This window comes from Gopherus flavomarginatus, chromosome 14 (genome assembly GCF_025201925.1).
Source record: "Gopherus flavomarginatus isolate rGopFla2 chromosome 14, rGopFla2.mat.asm, whole genome shotgun sequence".
NCBI lineage: Eukaryota > Metazoa > Chordata > Testudines > Testudinidae > Gopherus > Gopherus flavomarginatus.
This window is the reverse complement of record NC_066630.1, coordinates 8,868,011-8,876,491: the sequence shown is the minus strand read 5'-3', so window position 1 is coordinate 8,876,491 and position 8,481 is coordinate 8,868,011.

Below are 8,481 nucleotides of genomic sequence, written 5' to 3'. Positions count from 1 at the left end.
GCATACGTTATCATGTGATATGAATAGCTTTTACTGAAATCCATATGTGTTTCTGTGAGTTGAAGAATTCTCCTCACCCATAGTTCAGTAAGTGCACTTACACTTGTATTCCTGATATGAACAGTCATAAAGGGAATTTGGATTAGGCCATATATGACTAACTAAAGGCATTAGATCCCTAATGAGCAAGTTATCCAACAAATTAAATGGCCTAATTTTTTACAGACAACTTGACCACCTCCCTGGGCATCAGCAATGTAGCATAACAATCTCACTTAACCCCCAGCCTCACTACTGCCCCTTACCTCATCATACAGACTTCATCCAGCAGCTGGCAGAGAAAACAGAAGGTCTGCAAGCTCTCAGTGCAGGGAATTTGCGAGAGCCCCGGCATGAAGGAACTGTGACCGAGTCTGGCCAGAGTGAGTTACCCTATCCTCCAGAGTGGTATGAGAGCCATGTATTCTGAGGAAACACTCAGCCTGACTTAACCTTTCCCTAAGAGTCAGACCTTTCTTCTGGGAAAGGGGGAAATCTTGGCACTGTCTAGCCAACCTAGTCTGTTTTTGGCTGAACAATGGCATTTTTTCCATGGCTGCGCAAAACACCCTCTGAGTTCTATTTGGAGCCTCACTGAGAACATTTTTTTATTGTTATTTAATTTATTCTGGTTCAACAGTGAGAGTCTGACTCCAAGTGTGATTTTGTTCTCCAAGTCCTACGAAGTTGTCTTCCCATCCAAATGCTGCTAACCTGATCCATCACCCTGTGCTTCTCTGTAATGAATAATGCAGCAGGAACGCCTAGTCATGTCTCTCAGGTCTTGGGACCATAGGCAAGCTTGCATCATTGGATGGATTCTACAGGTCACATCCCATCATGGAGGCAAAGCCTTAGCTGCTGTGTATCATCATGACTACAATGGAATTACACCAATTTCCAGCACTGGGGGATCTGGTTTATACATTTGTTGATTGTAGAATTACACAGAGCCATGCGTGTAGGAAGGTGACGCTCCATGTTTAGGGCTACTCAGCTAGGGTGATGAAACTGCCTCATCTGACAGTTGTGAAGTCAGTAGGAGATTTGTGCCATGAAGAGAGAAGGACCAAGCCCCACAACTGTCCCATTGTTTTTATACACACTGTGAGTGGGAAAAACTGGACTCGTTGTGGAATCACATATCCCCAGGTTTTGTCCCATGATAAAATATGAAGAATACAGAATAAAATATTTTATTATGGAAACGATCTTTTACCAATGAGCCCAAGACAGTCTCTGGCTTTATCAAATATGTCTAAGACATGGGCTACACCTATTTTTTATGGTATAACTTTCTGTTTAGGGGGTGATTTTTCACTTTGGGGTTATACTGGTGTAAATATTTATGTGCACTCAATTAATTATACTGGTATAAAGGTGGCTTATACTGAGATAGCTGACTCCTTTTCCCATATGGGAATGACTATACTGATATAAGCATCTTTATATTGGTATAACTGCATGAATGGCACCAACTGGGGGCTTCGTGGGGGGAGTAACCCCCTGTTCCCCTCCACCAAAGGTTTTTGCAGATTCTCAAAATTCCATAGGTTGCTGAGACAGCAGGGGTCATAGCCATGATTCCATACTCAATTACTATAGACGCTAACAAAATGGTACGGAGCATCTCTCCAGCTGTGTGGCTGAAACACCACTGAACTTTGATCCAGCCTCTTTTCTGTACAGATAGATGGATGTCTGGGCCGAATTTCCATGAATAATGGTGTGATCTGGTACATGGAAACTGGCAGGAACCAGATTTTACCCCCCTCCATCCCCGCCCCACGAAATATCTGAATTGGCTCCTCTGAACTGCACCCCTACTAGAGGGATGGTAACACTTAAAATATACTAGTAACATTGCATTAATGCATGAACTCTCAGAGTATGAAAGGGTGAGATCTCCAGGAGTGACTAGGGCCTGCTTTCTCTGTTCCTTTTTCCCATCACTTGTAGAGGCCAGCCACAAGCTGAGCACAAGAACTGCTTAATTATACCCGTAGAGCTACAGAGGTACAACTTCTGTGTGCAGATAATTGAACAGAACAAGCGGTTAACATAATTCCTATGTTGCAATCTCTGTTTTAATACCTAGCAGTTAAAGTCATACAGTTCAGAACCTTGCTGAGAAGTAAAGACAGTTCAACTAAAGATTTCAACAGATCATAAGAAGGTTAGAGGATATTCCTTTTAAACTTCTAATTATTGCCAGGCTCTCTCTTTGCTAAGGATTTGTGCCTGATTCCGATAATTACATCACAGGCAGCCGAAATCCTGTAGACGGACAGCGAGAGCCGTAAACCTGCTGTAAACCACTTTGTTAAACTAGAGTTCTTCAGCAAGTCAAAGCTCCTTTTTTTTTTTTTTTTGAATGGATTGTTTAAATCCAAGCATAAAAGTGAATTTGACAAAACATAGCAACGGGGAACAAAGCTGCACCAGCTAGTGGGTTCTTACTGAGTCTACAGCAGAAATAAAGCAGCAGTTTCCAAGGCAGGAAGAAAGTGGAAACACTACCCCTGAATGAACCCTCTCAGAGGACAATTTCTCTGGCCCTGCCCTAGCCAGGGTGAATCTGCCCAAGTGGTTCCTTTCCATCTCTGACATCTGAGATTCTAAAATAGATTAGCATGAAGGGGCTGCGTCCTCTGAACCCTCAGGGGATTTTCTGGCTCTGTTAGAACGTATTGCAAAGAATGGAAGCCATGCCATATGAGAAGGAAGCTGGGACCGGTGTGAGGAATTCGTAGCTGATAGAGAGTATGGCTGATTAAGGGCATGGCTACGCTTGCAGATGTAGAGTGCAGGGAGTTAAACCAGCCCTCGGAGACGGCAGCAGGGAAAACGCTGCCGTGTGTTCACACTGTCAGCTGCAAGTGCAGTGGCGTGGCTACATTAGCAGCTCTCGCAACGCCACAGAGAGCAGTGCATTGTGGTACGTATCCCAGTGTGCAAGTGGCTGCAGCGTGCTTTTCAAATCGGAGGGTTGGAGCGTGACAGGGAGCATGTTGTGTGTATGTGGGGGGAGAGACTGTGTTGGGGGGCAGAGAGTGTGTCAGCATGCTGTCTTGTAAGTTCAGACAGCAGCAGAGGGAAGGGGAAAACCATGACATCAGCCCCCACCCCCACCCCTACCTCTCTTTCTCACACACAATGCACAAATGCCTGCCTCTGCAGCAGGAGCATTCCACAGTGATGGTTTGTTTTGTGTCCCAGAGCAGATAAGCATGCCGGGTGTCAGAAACCGAGCTTTGAAAGGGGATATCCGCATGCCTGCAGCCAGGGGCGACTCTAGGAATTTTGCCGCCCCAAGCATGGCAGGCAAGCTGCCTTCAGCAGCTTGCCTGAGGACAGTCTGCCGAAACCACGGGACCAGCAGACCCCTCGCAGGCAAACCGTGGAGGCAGCCTGCCTGCCGCCCTAGCAGGGCCGGCAGAGCACCCCCGGCGGCTTGCCGCCCCAAGCAAGCGCTTGGCGTGCTGGGGCCTGGAGCCGCTCCTGCCTGCAGCCGAGTTCAAAACAATGAGAAGAGTGGCTATTTGACTTCAAGGTATTATGGGACATTTCTGGAGGCCAATCACAGCACAGTAATGCAATACGTCATCCACGCTGACACCTGGGCATTTCAGCCAGGAAGGAGCAAGCTTTATGCTTCTTGTGGAGGTGAATTACCAGGAGCGCTCCAGCCGCGGAGTCCAGGCACTCTAAGTGCCTTGCCAGTGTGGACACCTCAGGAGTTAGGGTGCCCGGGACTGATTTAATGTGCTCTAACTTGCAAGTATAGCCAAGGCCTAAAATAGGTGGAACTGTGCTCACGTATAAAAACACTGGCACTGGGCCGGCATTTAACAATTTCTTTAAGTGGATATGGCATCATGGGAGGAGTCAGGAATCTGAGCTCCATCACCTGTTCTGCTACTAATTTACCCTGAGACATTCAGCAAGTCGCTTTAAATAAAAGCCAAAGAAACCCCCTCTTGGACTCAGTTTTCCCATCTGTAAAGTGGGGTTAATAATGCTCCCACAGCTTTGTAAAGTGCTTTGGAAATTTAGGATGAAAACTACCAAGTAGATAAGTGCTAAGATTTCTTAGAACTCATGTGTTGGCTAGTGAGATGAGGGCTTTAAATTGAGACCTTAACCACCTCCTAGATATTTAGTAATGCAAGGGAATTCCTACTTCCTCAGTGTGCAATCTATAAACTATAGATGAATGCCCTTATTTCTAGTGGATATGTGTCAAAGCTGCATATCTGCCAAGAAAAGGGCCAGCAAATGATTTCTACCCTGACCATTAATCTCTAGAATTAGTAGCTCCAAATCCGGCATGTGCGTGTATTCAACAAAATAATGAACTCCGGGAGATTTATAGTGAATAACTGTCATTTAATGCAATTTTTGGTTTCAGAGATGAAGAGAAATATCTACACAAGCATGTAGATGAAGTGGAAAAACTTTAATAAAAATCACTTGTTTCTTTCAAGCATTCGGTCCTGGCATTTATCACCCAACACACAATAGGCAGAATACTCAGATGTTAGCAATTGTGTATGATCAAAGCTTTATTAAAGTGTTCTTTATTATTAACAGCTACAAAAGGAGGAACCACATTCTAAAAAAGAATGAAAACAGTTTGAGGCACATAATCATGTCAGCTGAAGACAAATCTTGCTACTCAAGCTTTCCAACAGATTCTAAATCCAGCCACAAGCAGATGATTGATTGATTTATATGAGGGATAAATTTGTCTTTGGAGGTACTTAAATATCTGAGCCATCACGGTACTACTCCAGGTTTATGCTGGCGATTGATTTCAGTCGAAATTTAGGATTGATTCAGGGGTAGAGGTGATGGTGATTTGTAAAGAGACACAGGATGATGGGCTCTAACTTTGGTACTGGAACCACCCAGGGTGGGGCTCAATTTCCCAGGGAAGGAAATAGGTCAGTTCAAGGCCCTCACTGACTATAAAGACATGGAGTATGAGCCTGAGATCTTTGCCATCAGTGGGGTAACTGAAAGTAACCTGCTAGACTGAACCACAGCCATGAGATGGGCCTTATTAAACACAGAGGAAGCAGTGAAGGCTTTTGTGGCAAATAGCCTCCTTCAAGGAGAGCCAGCCCTTAGGTGCTCAGCACAACCTAGAAGGTGGTAATGCCTCTGCTTCCCAAAGTAAAGGAAGAGCTTTCTAGAATGGTCTAAGAGAGCACATTGGAGAGGCAAGGGGCATGAGGCAATATCTTTTATTAGACTAACTTCTGTTGGTGAGAGAGGCAAGCTTCTGAGCTACACAAGATTGTGTCTTTCACCAGCAGAAGTTGGTCCAATAAAAGATATGACCTCACCCACCTTGTCTCTCTAATATCCTGGAACCAGCCCAGCTACAACAACACTGTACATCCACACCTGCTTAGCTCTAAAGACTCTACAGAGCAGTAAGACTGAGCCTTCCATGAACCATGGAAAAGAAGGGCCTAGATCCTTGGCTGTGGCTAAGACGCATACATCACAACTCGGGAGGTGGGAGAACAGGGGTTAAGGCAGCTTTGCATTCTCAGGATCATAGGCCAGCAACAGGCCCAGCCAGACCTGCCGACAGGGGGCCAATTGCCTGGGCGATGCCAGGTTATTTAAAAGGGCCTGGGAGGGCTCCTAGGTGCGTTCAACCGCTCCGGGCCCCGCACTTTGGGGAGCCCCGCAAGCCAGTGCGATTGGCCAGCGTTGTCGGTCCCCGAAGTGAAGCCTTCATCACTTCCGCCCCAGGCCCCAACTCCCCATAGGGACGGCCCTGTCCCCAGAGTCAGGAATTGCTGTTGGCAGGCCTGTACCCAGCATAAGATAAAGCAGACCTGGAAGTGACACAACAAGAACTGGCCTGTTTCTAGGAGCAGCAAGATACTGGGGATTCAGTTCAAAATACTTTTCAAGACTCTTGGACAGAGAAGGAGCACGTCTCCCGAACTGCTGGGAGGGGGGCTGCTCCATGGGGTCCCACTGTCACTATCGACAACCAGGGAGGCCAGCTCACAGTGTTCACTGATAGTATTCTGCTTTCCATCCCTGGCGACAGACCGGTGTTAAAGCAATAATGTCTCCTTCCCTGGGCCACTCACCCTGGCCTCTGTAGGCAGGAGGTTAAGGTCATTCTCCTGAGGAGAGGGGTCACAGGAGGTCCATCCCCCCTCTGGCTGAAAACTCCATTGTTTCACTTTCATTTTCCTACCATGGTCGCAAAGCAGGCAAAACAACGTCCTGCTAATCAGCAGGTCACGATGGTGCAAGAGCAGCACAGATCAGGCAGCAGGGCCGACCTTAGGATTTATGGTGCCCTAGGCGAGATTATTAAACTGGTGCCCCTGTGCCTGATCTGCTCTTAGCAACACAAACATAAGCTTATAGTATTGGAAAACTTGCCACATTCACATTATTAAAACCAGTTTAACTTAATTAAGCACACTGTAATGCTGATGGACTAGCCCTAAAGAAGCAGCACTATAGAAAAAATTCTGATATGAGAGAATGATGCAAATAATATATATTTTTTTAATTTATCAAAATTTTATTGGAAATTTATATGAAGAGGTATTGAAACAAAGATTTGTTTTTAATTAAAAGCAATCTTTCTGGCTTTTTTGGCTGCAAAATCAGTAATAATGTCATCATATGACAAAGACAAAGTCGTGTCTTGTTCGATCGCAAGAATAGCAAGACCAGTCAAGCGTTCCTGACTCATTGTAGAGCGGAGATAGTTTTTAATGAGCTTTAGTTTTGAGAAACTCCGTTCTCCTGATGCTTCTGTTACAGGAATTGTCAGTAGAATACGAGTGGCAATGTACACGTTAGGATATATGTCAACAAGTTTGCGGGTATGAATAAACTGTGAAATGTCCATCACCGATTTTGCATGTGGCAACATTGATGACAGTGTACTCAATTCTTCGTACAGTTCAAGTCCATTTAAATCAAAACTATCACCGTGCTTCAGGAGGCTCTCTAGATTCTTGCACTTTGTCATTAGTTGCTCTTGTTTTCCTATTTTGTTGAATTTAGTTATGTCATACAAAAATCCAAACTGTTCATGGTGTACTTGCAAGGTGTTAAACCTTTCAACAGCAGATACTGCTTTATCCATCACAACATTAAAAAATTCAACCTCAAATTTCTTTTCTGGATCGTCTATGGGCATGATCTGCTGTACAGATTCTTCACAAAGAAGTGTCCCTGGCCTTTTTAACTCATATTAACTATGTATTTACTTTATGAAAGTTGGAGAAAACATTGTGAAAACGTAAAACATTGGCTGCCCAACTTCTGGGCTGGCAAAAGTTATACTGACTCACAGGGAAAAAAAAAAAAGCAGGAGAATCTTAGTACAACATATGGTCCCTCTACACCAGGGGTCGGCAACCTTTCAGAAGTGGTGTGCCAAGTTCACTGTAATTTAAGGTTTCTCGTGCCAGTGATACATTTTAATGTTTGTAGAAGGTTTCTCTCTATGTCTATATTATATAAATAAACTATTGTTATTATCTGAGGTCTTGGCCACCGGTCCTGCTCAGGCCACTGCCAGCTGAGTAAATGAAACCCCAAACCGGCAGCGGGCTGGTGGCTGGAACCCTAGACAAGGATCCCAGGCCCTGCTCAGCCCGCTGCTGGTCTGGGGTTCTGACCACCAACTCCTGCCAGCCAGGATCCCGGCCGCCAACCCCCCCTCAGCCCGCTACGAGCCTGGGATTCTGCTCACCCAGGCTGGCAGGAGGCAGAGTGGGGCCGGCGGCTGAGCTCCTAACTGGCAAGGGGCCGGCAGCCGGAACCCTGGAGTAGCAGTAGGCTGAGTGCTGCTGGCACCCCAGACTGGCAGCAGACTGAGCCACTCAACCCCCCACCGGCCCTGCTCAGCCCGCCACCAGCCCGCTCAGCCTGCTGCCGGCTGAGTGAATGGAACCCCAGGCTGACAGCAGGTTGAGTGGTTCAACTGGCCTGCTCAGACCACTGCCAGCCTGGGATTCCTTGGGGGTCCCCAGGCCAGCAGCAGGTGCTGAGTGGGGCCAATGGCTGGTATCCCAGCTGGCAATAGGGCAGCAGCCGGAACCCCCGAGCAGTGATGGGCTGAGCCGCTCAGCCTGCTGCTGCATACCATCAAAAATCAGCTCACCTGCCACCTTTGATAGGTGTGCCGTAGGTTGCCGAACCCTTCTTTATACACTAGTAAGGAGATGAGCATATTACAGTTGTTGGAGGGCTCTTATCAGGAGTAACAGGCTATAGGAAAGTCAGTCAACATTTTTTGTTTCTCTGATGAAAACTGACCCACTCCCTGCCTCAAACCAAACCTGTCACTAATAATTGTCAACAACTTAATTGTCTGTTTTTGGCTAAGATATTGATTTAAAAAAAACATTGAAATTGGATTCAGGATTGTTATTTGTGGCTTTG